Source organism: Canis aureus, chromosome 19 (assembly GCF_053574225.1).
Source record: "Canis aureus isolate CA01 chromosome 19, VMU_Caureus_v.1.0, whole genome shotgun sequence".
In the NCBI taxonomy this organism is placed as follows: Eukaryota; Metazoa; Chordata; class Mammalia; order Carnivora; family Canidae; genus Canis; species Canis aureus.
In genome coordinates, this window is record NC_135629.1 from 13,422,703 (window position 1) to 13,434,362 (window position 11,660).

Consider the following 11,660-nt stretch of genomic DNA (forward strand, 5'->3'; position numbering starts at 1 on the left):
AGTTCAACTAATTAAGGTTTAACTGGAAATTCAATACATTATGCAAATGTCCCATTTACGTACTATCATGTCAAGCAGGTCCTGAAATGTAGTTGTAGTTAAAAGGAGTAGGATGATACCCTGGTCCTCTTCCGGAGACACTTCAGAAGCCATGAGTGGCACTCTACAGCCCAAGCACAGTAGAATAAATCTTGAAGATAGCTATGGTCTTGTTACTACAATGGCTCTCTCTCAGTGCAAAGGTGCTACAGGAGAGGGATTCTCAATTTCCTTATTTTTAAAGAAACTGAGGTATAATTGGTTGCTTCTGAAGGGCAGCATGACTTTTTGCGGCTTGTCAGGAACAAATATACAAAGCAGGCTAGCCAGTCTCACTGCAGGATAGAGAAATACGAGCCTGCCAGGCAAGGGCCAGGGCCAGAGTACAGTGAGAGATTTTAGGAAGTGAACATTTTAGCAACAGAGGGAATGAGAGATGAGGCCCATATTTTCCCCTCCCCTAATGGGACCCTACATATATCCTAGACTACCATGACTCACTATGCACGCACTAGGCCAGGCCTTTGCTCACACCATGCCTAGAACGCCCTCCTATCATCTCCCCGTGCAAACTTCAAACTACTTGCTATGAGAACCTGCACAAGTCATTTAAGAAGTGACTATACTAACTACTCGACTGGCTTAGTAAGAGGATTAAATACGATCTTGTATTTAAGTACCTATCACATTGCCTAGAGTACACTAAATAATGTTTAGTCATAATAAAATAATTACAACCTATAGAGTACTCACTATGTGCCAAGCCCTGTCCAAAGGGCTTTACATTATTACTTTATTTCATATCAAATCACTAATCATCAGGGAAATGCAAATCAAAGCTACAATGTGATATCACCTCACACCTACTAGGATGTCTATTAACAGAAATAGAAAAATGTTCTTCATAGAGGGAAACCACGTGCAAATGGCCTGTGGTGGGAAAAATCAGTTTATATATGAAGGATTAAAAGGGCCAGTGGGGCTGGAATGCAGAGACAAGGAGAAGCACTGCAAACTATGTATTTTGAGAGTAAAGTGGGGACCAGACACATGGGACCTCTCCAGCTACGTTGAGGAATTTCATCTCCCCTAACCATTCATGAGCTTTATTTGGTCTTAGTTTCAAGTGGCTGGTCATTTACACTTAGCCCATTCTACTTCTGTAGAAAATTCTTTTTCACATTGGGTTAGAATCATGTTTCCTTCGGCTTCTAGCTGTCGGCTCTGTCCTCTGGAGCCCTACAGAGAAAACCTACTGATTGCACTGTTGTCTCTCCAGATCACATTTCCTCTAAACTTCCTGCTACTAAGTTTAACCCATCCTCATATTACAAGGGTTCAAGATCATTTTCCATCAAAGTTACTAGAGTGGAACACACTCTAGTGTGTCAGTGTCCTTCCTCCAATGTGATGCTCCGAACCAAACACTGGAGGTTGGGCCAGGTAGGTAAAGACTTTTACCTCCCTCGTTTAGGATGCTTCACTTCTGTTGATGAAAGTCCTCTTTTGAATGCCACCTCAGTCTGCTGATTCATAAGAAGCCTGCAGACAACTAAGACCTTTAAATCCATTTTTTGTAAACTCTATTAAGCCAGGTGTTTCTCATCCAATATGTATATAGGCATTTATTTTTAATTTATACTTTGTTTATTTTGGAAATGACTGTCAACCTAGAAGTGAAACAAAGTATATATCCACACATTTAAAATAAAGATCCAAGGGAGGGCAGAAACATTACATTTTCAAAGTAGTTTTTCTGAGTTTAAGGGCAGGAATGTATATGTTCCCCCATTCAATTTTATCCTATTGATTTAGGACTCTTGGCACTGTTTTCCCAAATCTTTCCTTTTTTGAGACTTAAGCCACTCTCAGCAACGAACCATCTGCCAATTTGCTGTTGATCTATCACCATCCTTACCTAGCTCTTCATTCTTAGGTCAGAAATCTCAGTTCCATTATTTATTAGCTGCGTGACCGTCAACTGGTTAATTAACCTTTTTGCACCCCATTGCTGTGAGCAGCATAATTGTGCCCACTTCACAGAGATGTCATGAGGATTAAATAAAGAAATTGATGGGATTTTTCCATACTTTCTTTCCCCCTCTTGCTAGCTAGATGAAAAGGATTCTGAGCCTAAGGGAGGGTGAGGCCCTGAATCTCTCCAAGAAGAAAAGCCACTCACCAATCAGGGACACCTGCCACCAACTGTCACGGGAGAGAAAACTAAGCCAGTTGTAGAATGTCACCTGCCTCCACAGTCCATTCTGCCCAAGTCGAAGAGGCACTGCCTGCTGCTTTGTGAGTTCAGAGGCAGAGACAGGGCTGCATTGGTCCTGGACCTATTTGTCCCCAGGTCCACTCCTCCCCATCCTCCTGCTTTGTCCTGCATCACAGCAAAGCCTATAAGATGTGCTTTCCAGGCACCTGCCTCAGCTTGCTTCCTGTGGCTTTGGCCAATGGGAAGCACTGGCAAAGCAGGAAGAGAGAACAGCCAGGGGTTATTTCCCGGGCCTCACTGGGAGTGGCTGTATCCCCTCCCTGCAGACACACCCACTGGTTCTACCAGCTTCCTAAGGTGACCCAGCCCCTAGGGTCCAGGTGTACATCTCTTGCCTTTGCCCCTAGAGCTGGGGAGTACAAGGGGCTTCCCCCTATTCTTATTTCTGGTTGCCTCGCTGTCTCCTGCTAGGCATGTCAGTCCTCTGTCACCCATGCATCTGGCTGTCTCCATGAAAGCGCTTCTATATTAAATATTCAAGGGATTTCTGTTCCCTGGCTAAATCAATACCCTAAAAAAGGGAATCATCATTCTTCACACCATGATTGAGACATTTACTAATAATGAGCTTTGATGACTTTCTATTTCACCTCTGATTCAGTAAATGGCACATCCATCTCAGACAGTGAACATTCTTTTGTTCGTTGGGAGTTTTTGGTTGGGAGTGTGTTTTTTGTTTTATTTTAGCCAGACACAAGGAGGCATATTTTAAAATTCCTCTGCCTCCCCTAACCCCAGTGTAATCTTGGGACCCACAAGATCCTCCTAACTTGTCTTGCTCCTCCTACTCTTGGCCCCTCAATAATCTGTTTTCAACATGCAGTCAGAATGAGTCTTTTTAAAATGTAAAAGTCTGGGATGCCTGGGTGGCTCAGGGGTTGAGCATCTGCCTTTGGCTCAGGTCATGACCCCGGGGTCCTGGGATCCAGTCCCGCATGACACTCCCTGCAGGGAGCCTGCTTCTCCCTCTGCCTATGTCTCTTGCTCTCTCTGTCTCTCATGAATAAATAAATACAATCTTTAAAATAAATAAATAAATAAAAGTCTGATCATGTCACTTGTCTACTTAAGCCTGCTAATGGCTTCCCATTACACTTGGAATAAAATCCATACAACTCATGGGGTGCCTGGGTGGCTCAACTGGTTAAGCAGCAGACTCTTAGTTTTGGCTCAGGTCATGATCTCAGGGTGGTGAGATGGAGCCCCACATTGGGCTCTGCACTAAGCATGGAATCTTCTTGGGATTCTTGCTCTCCCTATCCCTCTGCCTCTCTCCTATTCACATGCATGCTCTCTCTAGCAATCAATCAATCAATCAATCAATCAATCCATTTAAAATCCAAACAGTTTGGGTGGCTCAGCGGTTTAGTGCCTGCCTTTGGCCGAGGGCGTGAATCTGGAGTTCTGGGGAGTGCCACATCGGGCTCCCTGCATGGGGTCTGCTTCTCCCTCTGCCTGTGTCTCTGCCTCTCTGTGTGTGTGTGTGTCTCTCATGAATAAATAAATAAAATCTTAAAAAAAAAAAAAAACAGTCCACCATGGTCAGCATGACCCTATGTCATTTCCAGCTTTCCTGTCTTCCCATCTGGATCTCCTACCTCTGCTGCTCCTTGGCTCATCCTACTTCTAGCACATTACTTCCTCCTGTTCTCTCAGTCCACTTGTTCTCATCAGCTCCCCTGCCCCCCAGAACCTAGCCTAGCTTTCTTATCATTCAAATCCAACTTAAATTACCTCCCTACCCCTTGGTCACTTTCTATCTCTTCAACCTATTTTTCCCCCATAGAAGTGCTAATTAACAACAACAACAACAACAACAACAACAAAAATAGCTGGTTAATTTATCTGATTGCTTATGTGAGAGCACAACCACAATGATCCTATTCTTCCGCTGTCTCCCCAGCATTCAGAACACTTAACACATAGATACTTATTGAACAAATGACCAAATCTCATATTCTCAGATGAGGAGACTGAAGCTCAGTAATGTTGATTAACTGGCATAGGACCTCCCAAACTAACATCTGATGTTATACCTTCTTGGCCCCTCTGCCATACTAGTCCAAACATACCCACCTTCCATCCTAGAACTTCTAATGCTATATGGCCAACACTTTACACAGTTTGGACAAAAGATCACCCCACCGTTGGACTCTTCTGTGGCATATTTGTTTAATAACATGGCTGCCTCTTAGCATTCCACATCTCAATGAACTTGGGCTTCATGAAAGCCAAATAAACAACCACTATTAATTGCACATTGAATTTTGTTGTGAATACACTCATTGTTGAAATATAATTTTTCCTGGTTATAGATCCTCACATAAATGAATTTATGTTTGCAACTATACATAAATGTTTAAATAATACCTCCTTCTCCCACAATCTTGTGCTTGCCCTTGGCAATTGGCTCTTGAACTTTTACCTGGCTGAAAGATCCACCATGGTGCTTTGTTCTTTAAAACGTATTTCCCTTGAGGGCAGCCCCGGTGGCGCAGCGGTTTAGCGCCGCCTGCAGCCCAGGGCGTGATCCTGGGGACCCGGGATCGAGTCCAGCGTCCGGCTCTCTGCATGGAGCCTGCTTCTCCCTCTGCCTGTGTCACTGCCTCTCTCTCTCTCTCTGCATCTCTATGAATAAATAAATAAAATCTTAAAAAAAAAAAAAGGTATTTCCCTTGAGGTCCTGGATTTTCTTGTTATAATTTGACATTAAAAATAAATAACAAAATTGTTCGGCCAGCTCAGGGATCTTACCCATCTCAGCTGAGCTTCAAGCTCACACCAAGAATCTAAAAGGTCTGAAAGAACTCCCAGCCTATTCTTTAGGGAGTGTGGAAAACTGAAAGAGTTGTACCACATACATGCTGGCAGCCAGACTAACAGGGAGCAGTGTTGTCACATTTCATCTGCCGAAGGAAAAGAGAAAGGACTGGACGTGGACTTCAAGATCAAGTCTTGCTTTGGAGACTGAATTCTGAAGACATTCCCCAGGGCAACTCAGAGAAAATGTCTCAGGTAATCATATTTTCCCAGACTGAAAAGGAGGACACACAAATATATGAAAGAAATTCCCTTTTTTTTTTTAATTTATTTTTTGCTTTTTGTTTGTTTGGATGTGTGCAAATACAAGTAGGTGTGTGTGTGTGTGTGTTGATTCTGTGTATATGAAGAAACCAATCAAATTTAGAATATATTTCCAATGTTGGATTTTTCAGGATCTTGGGATAGATTGGTTTTATTTATCAAAATGGAAAGATTTTAAAACATGATTCTCAAAAAGTGCTATATGTAATATACACTGTTAATGTCTACCTTTAATTCAGCTTCAAAAAGAGACAAATAAAATACTTTCCATTTCTCGCAAAAAAAAAAAAAAAAAAAAAAACACTTTAAGTAGTTCAACTTGCCTATATAGTAGATTGGAAAATTCTTAGGCCAAAACTCAGGATTCTTTCAATTTTATACATCTAATTTTACCTCTTTTATAACTATTAGTCAGCATAGGCTAGGCTTTTGCTGCAGTAACAAATAACCCCCAAATCACGGCCTCTTAACTTGGCAAAGGTGTATTTCTTGCTTAAGCTACATATACATCAAAGATACAGATCTGCTCCATAAAGTTATTCAGGAATGCAAGCCAACAAAAGCTTCATGATCCTATAATGGATCATTAGAAGTACTGTCCCTCAGTCTGGAAACCAGTGGCCCCTGAGGGTGGTGTAGTCACAAGAATAGACTGGGAGCTTGGTTTCCCTGGACTTTCTGGGCACTAAGCCTCCTGGGATGCTCCTCTGAGGAAGTGCTCTACTCTTTCAATGTATTTTTTTTTAATTTCTCACCAAATGCCTTAGGAAACAGTCAAAATGTCAACTAGTGCATAAGGCAAACATGGAGGAAGGGTAGAAATCCCAGAGGAAAGACAGCCTGGGCCTGTCTTTTCAACCTATTTGAACACAAATCTACCCTCTGGATCACCCAAGCAGGGGAAAAGAAGCTGGAGAATTATGTACAGGTCATTCAGTGCCTGAGTCCAGAAGATATACCTTCTGCTCACATTTCTTTGACCCAAATTAGTCATGTGGCCTCACGTAACTGCACAGAGGCCTCAGGAATGGAAAGGAACAAAGGCAATATTGGGGTGATCACTACTGGCTCTGCTACACACAAACCCTCCAGCCCTCAAGTAGAATTGACCAAGAGCCCCTCAGAATCAGACAGACCTAGTTCCCAGTTACTCTTAATTACTTGCATGACCAGTGGCAATTTATTTAACCTCTCTAAGCCACAGTTTCTTCATGTATAAAATGGCACTACTACTACTAATACTAATACTAATGCTAATAATAGTGGATATGTTATCAGGTTTTTGCTAGAATTAAGTGAGCAGATTCATGTAAAGTACTCAAAACAGTGTCTAATGCATAGTAAATCCTCAATCCATGGTATTTATCTTACTGAGGAGCATAAAAAGGAGGATATCCAATTCCACAATTCTTAAGGTGCCTTCAAGAATCTGTAGCCCCAGGTCTTTCCCATTTCCACATCCACTGTGGCTTATCATGGATGGTCAGAAAGTTTAAACAAATGTTAACTCAGCTGCCATCTCAATACTTCTCAATTCTTCTCCCCTGTGTGCCACAGCTCTCCCTACTGCTGTCTCCTCATCTAGAATGTCCGGCTCATGTCCAGCTGCCTTTTCAATACTATTCATCCTTTAAGCCCACTGCCACCTCAAAGCTTTGTCACACCATACTGATGCATAGGCACCCATTTCTCCTTCCTCACAATTTCTACTCTCTTCTGTGCTCACTCCACATTCAACACTCTGATCTTCCTGTTAACAAGACTGTTTATCTCTTAGAGTAAAGACTGTCTATTTTGTGCTCCCAGCAATAATTCATAATAACAGCAATGATAAAATACCACTATTTTGAGCATCTACCAGCCAGTTTCTGTACAATAGCATTTTGCAAACTTGAGCACGTCTCGGGGTCACCTGGAGTGAAACACAAATCACTTTTGTTAAATAACAGATCACCACACTCTGATTCAGTAAATCTTTGATAGAGCCTGAGAATTTGCATTGCTAACAGGCTACCAGGTGAGGCAATGCTGGCAGCCCAGGAACCACACTTTGAGAGCTCCAGTGACACAAGGTGTTTGTCATTGTGTTTAATCCTCACCACGATCCTTTGAGGTGGACAGACAGAGCTTACTTGGATATCTAGCTGATGACACTGTAGCTCTTGGAGCAGAGAACACTTGCCCAAGCCTACCCTACCGGTAAGCAGCAGATGCGAGACTGTGACTCAGCACTGGCTAAGGCTCTGCTCTTCATCACCAGAGGGATGGTGGATATTGATTCTGTCATGATATACAATAGTTCATTACTTACTGAAAGAAAGGTCCCCTTTCCCTTTGTATTAAAATTTTCATCAAATTTGAAAACCCAGAGCTCAGGAACACTAAGGTATTTTTTGCTCTTAGAGAAGTTTGCCCTAGCTCAAGATAAAGATGAATCTTCCCTGGTAACTGCAGCCCTAAATCAGAAGCATAATAATAGCAATGGATACAAGAACAACAAAATGTGAGCAGCAGCCACCACCCAGGCGGCTTCCTCTCTGAGACCCAGGCTATCTTTCCTCTGGGACTTCTACCCTTCCTCCGTGTTTGCCTTATGCACTGGTTGACATTTTTGACTGTTTCCTAAGGCATTTGGTGAGAAATTTAAAAAAAATACATTGAAAGAGTAGAGCACTTCCTCAGAGGAGCATCCCAGGAGGCTTAGTGCCCAGAAAGTCCAGGGAAACCAAACTCCCAGTCTATTCTTGTGACTACACCGCCCTCTAGGGGCCACTGGTTTCCAGACTGAGCAACAGTACCTTTGCTTCTCTGCCTGGATAAATGCTGTTGAGATCCAAAGATGGGGTGACCCCAAGGATCTTAGTAGCATGGCTTGTGATATTCAGAGAGATTTGCGCATTGAAAACAAAGAAAATGGCAATAGCCTATGTGACCCCCTCCTCTTCCATGATTCTCTTGCTGCACAAAACCCAGTATCCTAGGGAATGTCTAGCTTTGTTTAAGTCTAATTGTCCAGTATACCTAGAAACATATGCTTGCTCAGTTACAGAGTGGACAAAAGCAAATATAAATGCATGGAACACGTGGAGGTAAATGATCATGATGGTAAAAGAGACTCAAAATCATGGAACATAGTTAAAAGAATAATATTTAGCAAGAGCAGATTGAGGACATTGAAGCCTTTGCAAATGTTTCAAGTGTTGGCAGCACTTCCAAAATGGTGTCCTGTAATATATTAAGGGTCATTCCCTGCAGGAAGGCTCCGAGGGCAAATACATTTAAGGAATTTGGGTGAGCAAAGTCCAAAAGATTTCTAAAATGCAGGACTTCTCAGGGCCTTTCATATTATTATAGGTCTTGTGAATCTCCAAGGGGGTCATAGGTACAGTGTGTTTGCCAGGCTTATTTAGTGAGAAACTCTCTTCCCCTAGAAATACCTTTCATATTTTTCACAGGATACTGTGTTTTCCTGGAACACACACAGATTCACATACAGGACACTAGTTTCACTATGTCCAAACTTGTTCAAACTTGAGAATAATTGTACTAGATGACTACGGTTTGGTCTGCACAGCCCTAGGAAACAATAAAAATAAGTTGCCATATAGCACTTTACAAGGCTTATATCTTCTCTCATTTAATCCTTACAGGAATCCTGTGACAGATGCCAACCAGCAAACCTATTATTTAAAAGTAATAGATCAGCGCCTCGAACTAATGTCACCTCACTCCCAGTTCATTGGGCATTTTCTGAACTGACTGGAAGAAGTTAGTGAATCCTCCATCCCTCCAAGTATCTGAGCCTTTTCCAAGTCTACACAACAGCCTTAACTGCTAGCTTTTATTAAGTTATTAGCATCCTGTGCTAAGCTCATCTCATTAATTCTCACAAAAATCCTATGAGGTATAAACTAGCATTACATTCATTTTCCAGATGAGGAAACTGAGGCTCACAAAGATTAGGGGACACACCCTCTGTCCTACAGTCAGATTTATGTTAATCCAGAACTGCTTGTCGAACCAGCTGACCTGTCTCAGGGAAGCTTGAAGAATAAAAAGGGGATTGGTGACATCTGCTGTTGTGATGCTCTCTGAGAGTCATATCTTGGTACAGGTTTTCACTGCCCAGGGCCCTATCCATTCCCTACCCTTCCCTTCCTGCCACCCCCTCCCCCAGCCTTAAATGCAGACTCAGCAGTTCCAGGAAACACCTGCTAGAAACAAGCAATGCCACTGTGTCTAATTACCTACCCCACAATGGTTTGCAAAGTATGTGGTCTCTCCTACTTCTTTCTTTTTAGTAATTTATGGTGAACAAGTTAAAGTCACTTTGGGGAACCAGATACAGAAGGAAGCACCTGCTTCTTCCAGAGAAATGATGACAGTGGCAAAAACCCTTACTATTCACAGGGTTTGTTTAAAGAGACATTCTGTGAACACCTCCTAATGATTACCTGAGGTATTAATTAGCTTTATAGGTTTGTTGTTACCCCATGCTTCTCCTTTGTCCCTCTGCTTTGTAAAAATTAAAGTTGGAAACCAAAAAGCTTCCAAACATTTTAACAGCAAAAGTTTAAGGGCTAGGCAGGAGGAAGTGATCATAGATCACACGCAATTCAGAATCTGTGCTGTGAAACAGAGTAAATTCTCATGACTTGTTATCTCAAATCAGTAACCATTCAAGATCATTTGGGGTCATCATTCAAGATCAGATGAGGTTTTCATCCCTCATCTTTCTTTCATAGAATGTCAAATGTGTTATTTCAAGTGAGTTAGAGCCACAAACTCAGAAACACCACACCTCGGTATGATGATTTTTTTTTTTTTACTTAGTCCGTGTATTAGTTTGCTTGGGCTGCCATAACAAAATACCACAAACTGGGTGGCTTAAGCAACAGACGCTTATTTCCACATAGTCCCGGAGCCTAGAAGTCTGAGACCAAGGTGCCAGTAGGGTTTGTTGCTCCTGAGGTTTCTCTCCTCAGTTTGCTGGTGGCTGCCTTCTTGGCTTTGTCCTCACCCAGTCGCCCTCTGTGCCTATACATGTCCTAATCTCCTCTTAATAGAACACCAGTCATACTGGACAGGGCCCATCCACATAACTTTCTTTTACCTTTATCCCTTCTTAAAGTCCTATCTCCAAATACAGTCACATCCTGAGCTATTGAGGATTAGGATTTCAGCATACGGACTCGGTGAGGACACAATTCAGCCCATAATAATCCCCAATATATACTCAGCATCAGCCATGTATGTGGGACTGGAGATTCAATGTGGAGAAGATGCAAAGATCCCGCCCTCTTGGAGCCTATAGTTTGGTGGAGACACCAAAATTAATGCCTACTACAGTACACGGCAACTGGTTATCACAGCCATACACAAAGGTGCCATCAGTCACAGCCATAGTCATGAGGGAGCAGAAAGCAAGCCACCGGCAAAGTACAAACTGATACCCCACATCCTACCCTCCAGGTGGGATACGTGTGGCATTCCTCAGGCACTTCTGGCTGCCCTAGAACAAAGGAAAGGGAAAAACAAATGGTGAACTGAAAGAGCTCACAATCCCGCAGGACATGAGTCTTCATCAGTCTGCAACTGAGAGAAAAAAAGCAATCTCCAGAAACCTGTAGACTCAATTTCCGGGAGCCCTAACATCACCCTCCCTTCCACAGGATAGAAAAAAATCTTATATAATCAGCCACCCCTCCTAACCCCAGTGCAGCTCTACCTGCCCACTGGTCCTGTCCCCAGGCTTTAATAAAACCACCTTTCTGCACCAGAGACCTCTCAAGAATTCTTGCTCGGCCATGAGCTCCAAACCCCAGCACTCTAAACTGTATCAGCAGTTGAAGTCCTGCTGGCAGCCTTTCATTAACAGTGCTCTCCTGGTGATTTCTCCACTTTTCTGCCACGCTGTTGGTTGACCAACTAAGCTGGCGCCTCTGATAGCTCACTGTGAGCATAAGGATTTGTTCCCTCTTATGTTTCTTGCACTCAGCAGATGCACCTGACACGGTGACCCACGCCTGACAGCCATTTTGGTATGGGTGGGTTGGTGAGGCCCTGGAGGCCAGGAAGCGTCTAAAATAGCAATAAATTGGGGATCCTTGGCTCAGGGTTTAGCGCCTGCCTTTGGCCCAGCGCACGATCCTGGAGTCCGGGGATCGAGTCCCACGTCGGGCTCCCGCATGGAGCCTGCTTCTCCCTCCTCCTGTGTCTCTGCCTCTGTGTGTGTGTGTGTGTGTGTGTGTATGTGTCT

General features: G+C 43.0%; 1 long non-coding RNA gene across 20 annotated transcripts in view; it reads right to left on the reverse strand.

Annotated features, from left to right (window-relative positions):
- The window catches only part of LOC144289656 (uncharacterized), a 469,344-nt gene that overhangs the window by 456,361 nt on the left and 1,323 nt on the right, over nucleotides 1–11,660 (reverse strand). For 2 of the 20 annotated variants that reach the window (XR_013357513.1, XR_013357495.1), the window contains exon 2: nucleotides 10,867–10,913. The exons of 17 other annotated variants lie outside the window; for them this stretch is intronic. This is a non-coding gene — a long non-coding RNA (uncharacterized LOC144289656). Of the gene's footprint in view, nucleotides 1–2,221; nucleotides 2,685–10,866; nucleotides 10,914–11,660 lie in introns of those variants that run through there. One more of the 20 variants, XR_013357494.1, reaches the window with a different exon arrangement.